Source organism: Crocodylus porosus, unplaced genomic scaffold, assembly GCF_001723895.1.
Source record: "Crocodylus porosus isolate Cpor-Errol unplaced genomic scaffold, CroPor_comp1, whole genome shotgun sequence".
In the NCBI taxonomy this organism is placed as follows: Eukaryota; Metazoa; Chordata; order Crocodylia; family Crocodylidae; genus Crocodylus; species Crocodylus porosus.
Window position 1 is genome coordinate 90,488,681 of NW_017728943.1, and position 7,323 is coordinate 90,496,003.

The following is a 7,323-nucleotide window of genomic DNA, read 5'->3' on the forward strand; positions in this document are numbered from 1 at the left end:
TTTGTTTTTTGATTTATTAAAAGATCAAATGTTGGAATGCTGGATAGGCTGAATTCATTTGTCAGATCACGAAGTCCTCATAACATTTCTCAGCCTTAATAACACATCTGCTCTTAAAATGTGGTCTCTTGATAATAGCTGGCTGAAAGTGTCTGAATTTAGGGATTATTTGAGACAACAGATTTCCTTCTATTTGGAATTGAATGAGGCATCTGCTCCCTCACCGTCAGCTTTGTGGGATATTCTCAAGGCAATCATAAAAGGGCAGATCATTTTGTACATTATGAGAAGGAAAAAAGACCTCTGTTGGCAATTATGAGACTTGGAAGGGTGAATTAGGGACCTGCAAAGATATCACTTCACAGCCAAAAATCCAGCTACTCCACAGCTTCTTCCCCCATTCAGGATGGAATGCAAATTTAGCTGACAAACTAATAGAGAGGAGGCAATGCTCATTTCAAAGCAAATAGTTGCAGAAGGGGAAGAGAAAGGGGGAAAAAGAAAAGGAAATGAACTACACTCCATCTTGGAAAAGAAAGAGCTGACCTGACAACACATTACAGAGATTAAGACTCAGGATGAAGAGCTAGCCATGGATCCTTAGAGAATTAATGGAACTTCTGCCAAGATTTATATTTATGCCAATTTAGTACATTGCAAAAGCAGGGCTAAAATGGATGCTTGCAAATTATTTTACAGATATTCATCATCATAATCTTGTTCCACATATCAGGGAGGATATGTTTAATAAAGAAGGCACATCAAAAACAATCAGAAGACAATTAGGCATTTGAGCTGTAAAGAAGCCTCTACACTAAAGAAGAAGCCTCTACACTAAATTTGGTGGGTGCCTCGCCAATTTCTACTGGACTTTTAATATTATAGTCAACCTTCACTTGATGCCATTTTCCAAAGTGCCAAACAAATGGATGTTTAGATTATGTACACACACACAGCCACACACACAAATCTATCTATTTATCTATGTACATATGTGTGCATATGTGTACATTTATCTATGTGTATAGACATTTATCTATGTGTATAGATTTATCATTTATCTATGCACGTATGTGTGCATACACATACATGTATTTGTACACACACATACATAAACATATATATAGCCTCTTAGTCCAGGGAATCTTCTTCCCAAAATGGTAGGTCTGGAAATAAAACAGGATGTTAATAAAAAGACTCTTCCTGGTACACACATAGGCTCAATTACACGGCATAAAATGTGCTCTAGGAATTTGAGCTGCTTTAAAGGCTTTCAGTAGCGGGGAATCTATCAGCTGCCTGGAGTAAATTTGGCATTGGGAATAATTCCTTACAATAGGGAAGATCCTGACGTGTTAGTACTTGATCTAGAGAGCCATCTATGCAGCTGGGTGATTCATTCCTGCAACAAATCTCCCTGACTTCACTGACACTTCACCAAGGAGTGTGGATTCACTTGTCCAGACCCCATTACAAGAATGAATCCTTAGTTTGTCTCATAGAAACATCTCTTTTCTTTGACACAGAGAAACATTCATGTCAGCGTTAGATAAGGTTTTCCAAGATGGGCCCTGATGGTAGGCTCATAAAACTTAAACAAGTAACCTGATTTTTAAAAGTGCTGAACACTCAGATGCTCAACAGACCTACTAGGTCACTTGGAACAGCGTGGTGTGCTGGAGGGCACCATGGCCAAATACTGCAAGTTTACCATGTAGGCATGGCCAGAGCATATAACCATTCGTAGCTTAACAAGCTTGCTTTCCAGCTCAAGCTTTAGGGACTTACACTTTAGCTTTATAAATCCCTAGTCCAACCTCTGTTATTGGCGAAGATGGGAGTCACAAACACACAGCCAGAGTTGTGTTGTTCACTCCCCAGTTGCAGAGGAGATCATCAGCCAGAGAATCAGTGAAATACTTCCATGCAGAGTTTTGGAGGATCTGGATTTTAACATACTAATCTTTGTGCGTGGGGATGGTGTTTAGATACAGGGATTTATTGAAAGAACAGCTCAATTTCAAAGACAGGTTTTTTAGCACTTCGATTCCGTCCTATGCCAATTCATCTTGAATTTTTAAAACCCTCCCCAGAAATATAGCAATTTGAATTAGAAAAGGCATTTAAAGCTTCAAATTTTCCCCTTGGCCACTTTTAAATCTTATTTCTAATCCCTCAGCCCCTTTAATGAAACCCTCAGTAGTTTACATTGTTATTAAAACCCTGTTTGGGGAATATATTTTAATCCTCATTATATGTCAAATATAGATATCAAATATTCATTGTGTGATTGCAATTAAAATATACAGTCTCCCAAAGGATCTTTTATATCAATTTAAATTATCCTGAACTTAATTAAGGTCAGGAATAACTCACACTCCTGGAAATGTCTTCACTGAAGTGATGTATGCAGATGATAGAAGAGGAATAGTTAATACGTTGTGCCAGCGGCACTTTTTCTTTTTTTTTGGCCAAGTCACATTCCCTTATTTAGCAAAAGCAACATGCAGACCGAGAACTAAAGGCATATATGAACTTGGAAATTTGTTCTTCTTTCAGTTAAAAATAACAAATAAGGTCCCTCTAATTGATTTTGCTTACCAAGCCAGCAGAAGTAAATTATTTGCCCTCCTTTTTTTTGTTCAGCACCTTGCCATTTTCACTGTCTCTCTTATATACTCAGAGGGTTAATTTCTCTTCTGCTGACAAAACATCATGGACAACAGAGGAACCCAAAAAAAAAAAGAAAAGAAAGAAAAATCCCCCCACAATAAATTCTATATAAGATTATTTTTACATTCAGGATTTTCTGCTCCATACAGAGTATATATCTTTGATTCAAGTTTTGAGTGTCCCTTTTTATGTACTGTTATAATGGTGTGAAGCAGGTCTTTCTTTGGACATGCTTTGCAGCCTACAACAGAATTCATTTAAGCTCAATTTTATAAGTAATATTATACTAGATAAAAAATGAGCTATAAAAGCTATATATCAAAAGCACTTTACAAAATTAGCCCTTTGAGATCTATTGATGAAAAATGCTGTGTGAGAGCGATTTTGTTCATTTTACACATGAGGAGCTCTATTATTGAAAGCTAAGTTAAGTGATATCATCTCCCAGGTGAGGAAACTGAGGCACAACTGAGCCCAGTTCACACAAGAGGTGAATTGCCAAGTGGAAAATAGAGCCAGCCTTGACTCTGCTGCCTGATTGACAGGAAAATTTTGAACAAGTCAAAAAACGTGCCACTTCTCATTTGCAAAGTTGCTACAGACCAGTTAGATTAAATACATTAACTTTATTTCTATTTCCATCTTTATTTATTTATTAATACTACAAATAATGACTATGCAAGCAAATGGTCGCAGTTTCACTTCCACTGAGACCGTTTTATCTCCTCTGAGTAAACATTAAGGGGAGAAGCCAGTATTCTGAAAGAGAAAGGAGACCAAAATGATGCAAAATCCAGATACTCACAAGCTTTGAGGATATTCTGATCTAAGCTCTGTGCTCAGTTTCCCATGTATATAATAACTCTGAATCCAAATCACATCGGGATCTGCACAGGTTGATCTCCAGCTCAGAACTTTGGAATTAGCCATCTGTGTTTTGAGCAGATTTCCAAAGTGAGGGGGATAGGAAAGAAGATTCACTAGTGAGGGTACTGGGGACTTGGGGGTGGCAGAAGAATCAGAGCAAACTTTTTCTCATTCTTTAGTTAGAATACACTGTTCAACAAGACCTCCCCCACCTCCCACATTTATTTTATTATTATTCTGATTTGCGGCGCTTCCTCTAAACACTTCCTTCACTCACTTGCCTGGGCAGCCCTCCACCCAGAACAGACAGGGGCCATCCAAAAGGAAACTGCTACAGAGTCTGGGCGACAAGGAATTGGTTTAATTCTGCATCTGCATAAAGGCCTTATTTTCCCTCCTGAAGTAACCTGCCTGTTACTTATATGCCAGCTGTATATGCAGCTTGTATAGAGGATTGGTGTCTCTGCTAACTGACACAAAGTTCATGTTCTCTTGCCATGGGGTGCTCAAACTACAGAACTGGTTTCTGTAGATTCAGGAAGCAATGACATAAGGAGGGTAAGACTGAAACTCAGGCCTTCGAGTTGTGATTGTATCATAAGATCCCACTGTGCTGGCTCCAGTGGTTTAACTACCGGGGCAGGGAAGAGGGGGATGATAGGGGTGATTACCCCAGGCATTGACTTGGAGGTGGGGGCATAAAAAAGCAGCTGTTGCTGGCAGCTATGCATTTGCAGTCATGAACTGGAAGTCACTGCTTCCTCCTTGCCCTGGGTGCCTGGCTGCATACCTGCACTGCTGGCTGCCTCTGTGTTCTGGCTCATCAAGCCCATAAGATAAAACTTCAGCTTTAGTCCAATAGATTAATAAATGATAAGCATTGTTGCATCTCCAAATTCATCGATAAGGAGCAACTCTGCCCTGCCTTCTGCCTGACTTCAGACTAGCACAGCAAACTACCTCTCACTGTTGCATTATCAAAGATGAAGACAAAACAGTTTCTTTCAGATGGTTTTGGTACAGCAAATCCTTCTGGTCTCTAAACCTGTAGCTTCTAGTTCTGTGAAAAGTCTGACAGAGCTACTCGTGTGGTAAAAGGGCAGAAGAACTGGACCTCTAGCCTGTATATCAAAATTGTGAACATGAGAATGCATATGGGAATAGCATAGTGCTAACTGCAGTTTGCACAGTATGTCCTTGATCCTGAAGTCATGAGTGACTGGTGCCTCCTGAATCTGGTGGGGAGGCACCCATAGAAACTGCCGAGAGCCCTGTCCGGAGGGCACCGGCCTAACCAACAGCATCAGTGTCAGCTGTCGGGGGGGGGGGGGCACCAGCCCCATCATAGCGGGCATGTGCACCCCCGTGGACCGCCTACCCATCGCCTATGCCTGAAGTGACCTCTAGGAAGACAGCCCCAGTACCTGTGCTGAGCTCTATTAACTATAGTAGGATTCCAGGCAATTGCAAGGGGCAGCCCTTGAATTGCTCACTGCCTATCTGGGCCTTAAATGGGCCGTAGGGGAGACAGCAGCAGCCGGATCCTTTTAAAGTGACAAAACAAAAAAATCCCTTTCCTAGATGATCGGCCCTGTTCATTTGAAATACGTGTTTCGCAGATTCAAGTTCTGAAATTTCAACTTACTTCTTTTTTGGTACCTCTGGGTATTTTGTCTCTGTCCCCATCTCTAATTACATACACCACTGAGCAGTCTCAGTACTTTTAGAATTAATCACATGCTGTTCTAAAGAATTTTGACATTTGCATTTTAAAACTCTTATCAATTCTAAGCATTTATTCTACAAAACTTGGAAAGATTGTAGGTTTTTTTCACATTATTCCAGCATCATGGGCATTGCTACAGAATGCAAAATTACAGAACATATGAGACTGAAACCTGACATCCATTCTTCCTTGTCGCAAAGTTTTGATGAGGAAGAATATGCTAGTTAAAAAAAAATTATCTAGGACCATGACCCTATGCAAGGGTTTTCAATGCAAGGAATACTCATTAGCTTCAGTGAGAGTTGTGTGTGTACAAGGAATAAAAGATTACACCTAAAATAATCACTTAGAAAAAAATTACATTGGTTCAACAGTAATAATAAGAAAACGTGAAATAGTCACTGCAACACAATTTCTTGAGGCTTTCAGGGGAAACCTCAGAATGTTAGCAAAAAATAAGCTAGGTATATACTTTGTGCAAATATTTCATTCCTAGGGTAGTGAGATTACAAAATGAATGATACAAAGATATTATGAAAATCAGTTTTGACTACTATTCAACAGCCTGTCTGCCTTCAAAAGGTTTATCGGATTAGGTGGTTTTAAGGGTTCTAACCAAAGAGACATTGAGTTCACATAGCAGGTAACTTTCTCAGACACTGGTCAAGCAAAATCATTCAGAAGGGCTTGTGGGTCATAAACCGAAGGAAATATTTTATGGAAGTCACTAAGATGAAATTAGAATTGGAATATAAATATTACTGTGTCCTTATAGCACTGAAAAAACAAATTGCATGTGATATGGATGATGATAAATACATAACAATCCCTTGTCCGTTACATATTCAAATTGCTTTATAAAAGGATGTATCATTATCCCTATTTTACAGATGGGAAACTAAGGCACAAAAACTACAATGAGTTGCCCAGACCAGACTGCCTCCTCCTATGTGATAAATAAATACTAAGATATGCATGACTGCCTGTCTTCATCTTGGGCATGCCAAAAACTGCAACCATTGCTTTTGGATTGGGCACTACCTATTGTGATTTATGCATATGTCCCTGCCAGGTTAGTCTGTTGCTTTTAAATTTACTCAAGGCTGACCATGAAGGCCACAAAGAAGTCCAGCAGCCCATCTTTTAAATAAAGCAAGAACACGGCTACAGTTCTTCCTGTACTTGATTTGTTTCTGAAGTACAAATGGCTGGAGAGCCACTTTCAGGTCCTGGTTCTAATCTATTTAGCAACAAACTGTCTCTCTGTCTCCCTCTCTCCCCACCTCCCCCTGCCCTTTTTTAAAGTGTCCTCTCTTCCATACACAAGCTAAGAAGAGTGTTACTTGAGTAAGGGATGAGTAACATCTGTAGGTTTTAGCCTTTGAGATAAAAAGGCAGAAGAATAGCTTGAATTAACAATATGTTGCATTTATTAAGCATTTTTCACTGCAAAATTTTAACTTACAAATGCCACTACATTCTGCTGTCAGCCACATTCTGCTACTGCCATCCCCTTCCCGAAATAATAAACTATTCCCAAGGGCCCTAATTACAAAGTAATAGCCACCTATTTTAATGGGCCTTCCTGGACCATGTCATCTATTTTTCTATGCTTGATTGTACTTCTTGTTCTGCTATATCATATCATCTGAATAGGTAAAAATAATCTTATTTTTGCTCTGTTCTCACCATATATTCTGCAACATGCTATCCCAAGTCTGAACGCGACAGAGCAACTATCCTTTTCATGGCATTCCAGTGACATGATGACACTTAAGATGCACATTTTCATATAAGTGATCTGCCCAGTGATCTGGTGGGGAATTTGATTTTTAGATGTGAGCTTGCACATTCCAAGACCATCTGGGGCTGTGAGTGCTGAGGGTAGTATGAAAGACAATCTTTGAAATACCTGGATCGGGGAATTTTGCTGCAGAATTTAAAGAGCCATCAAAAGATGCTTGCTTTGACCTTGCCCCCTTACAGATGCTCACACAGACACTGAGTTCACATAAAATAGCAGGTCACTTTCTTAGACACTGGTCTGAGAGCTATAC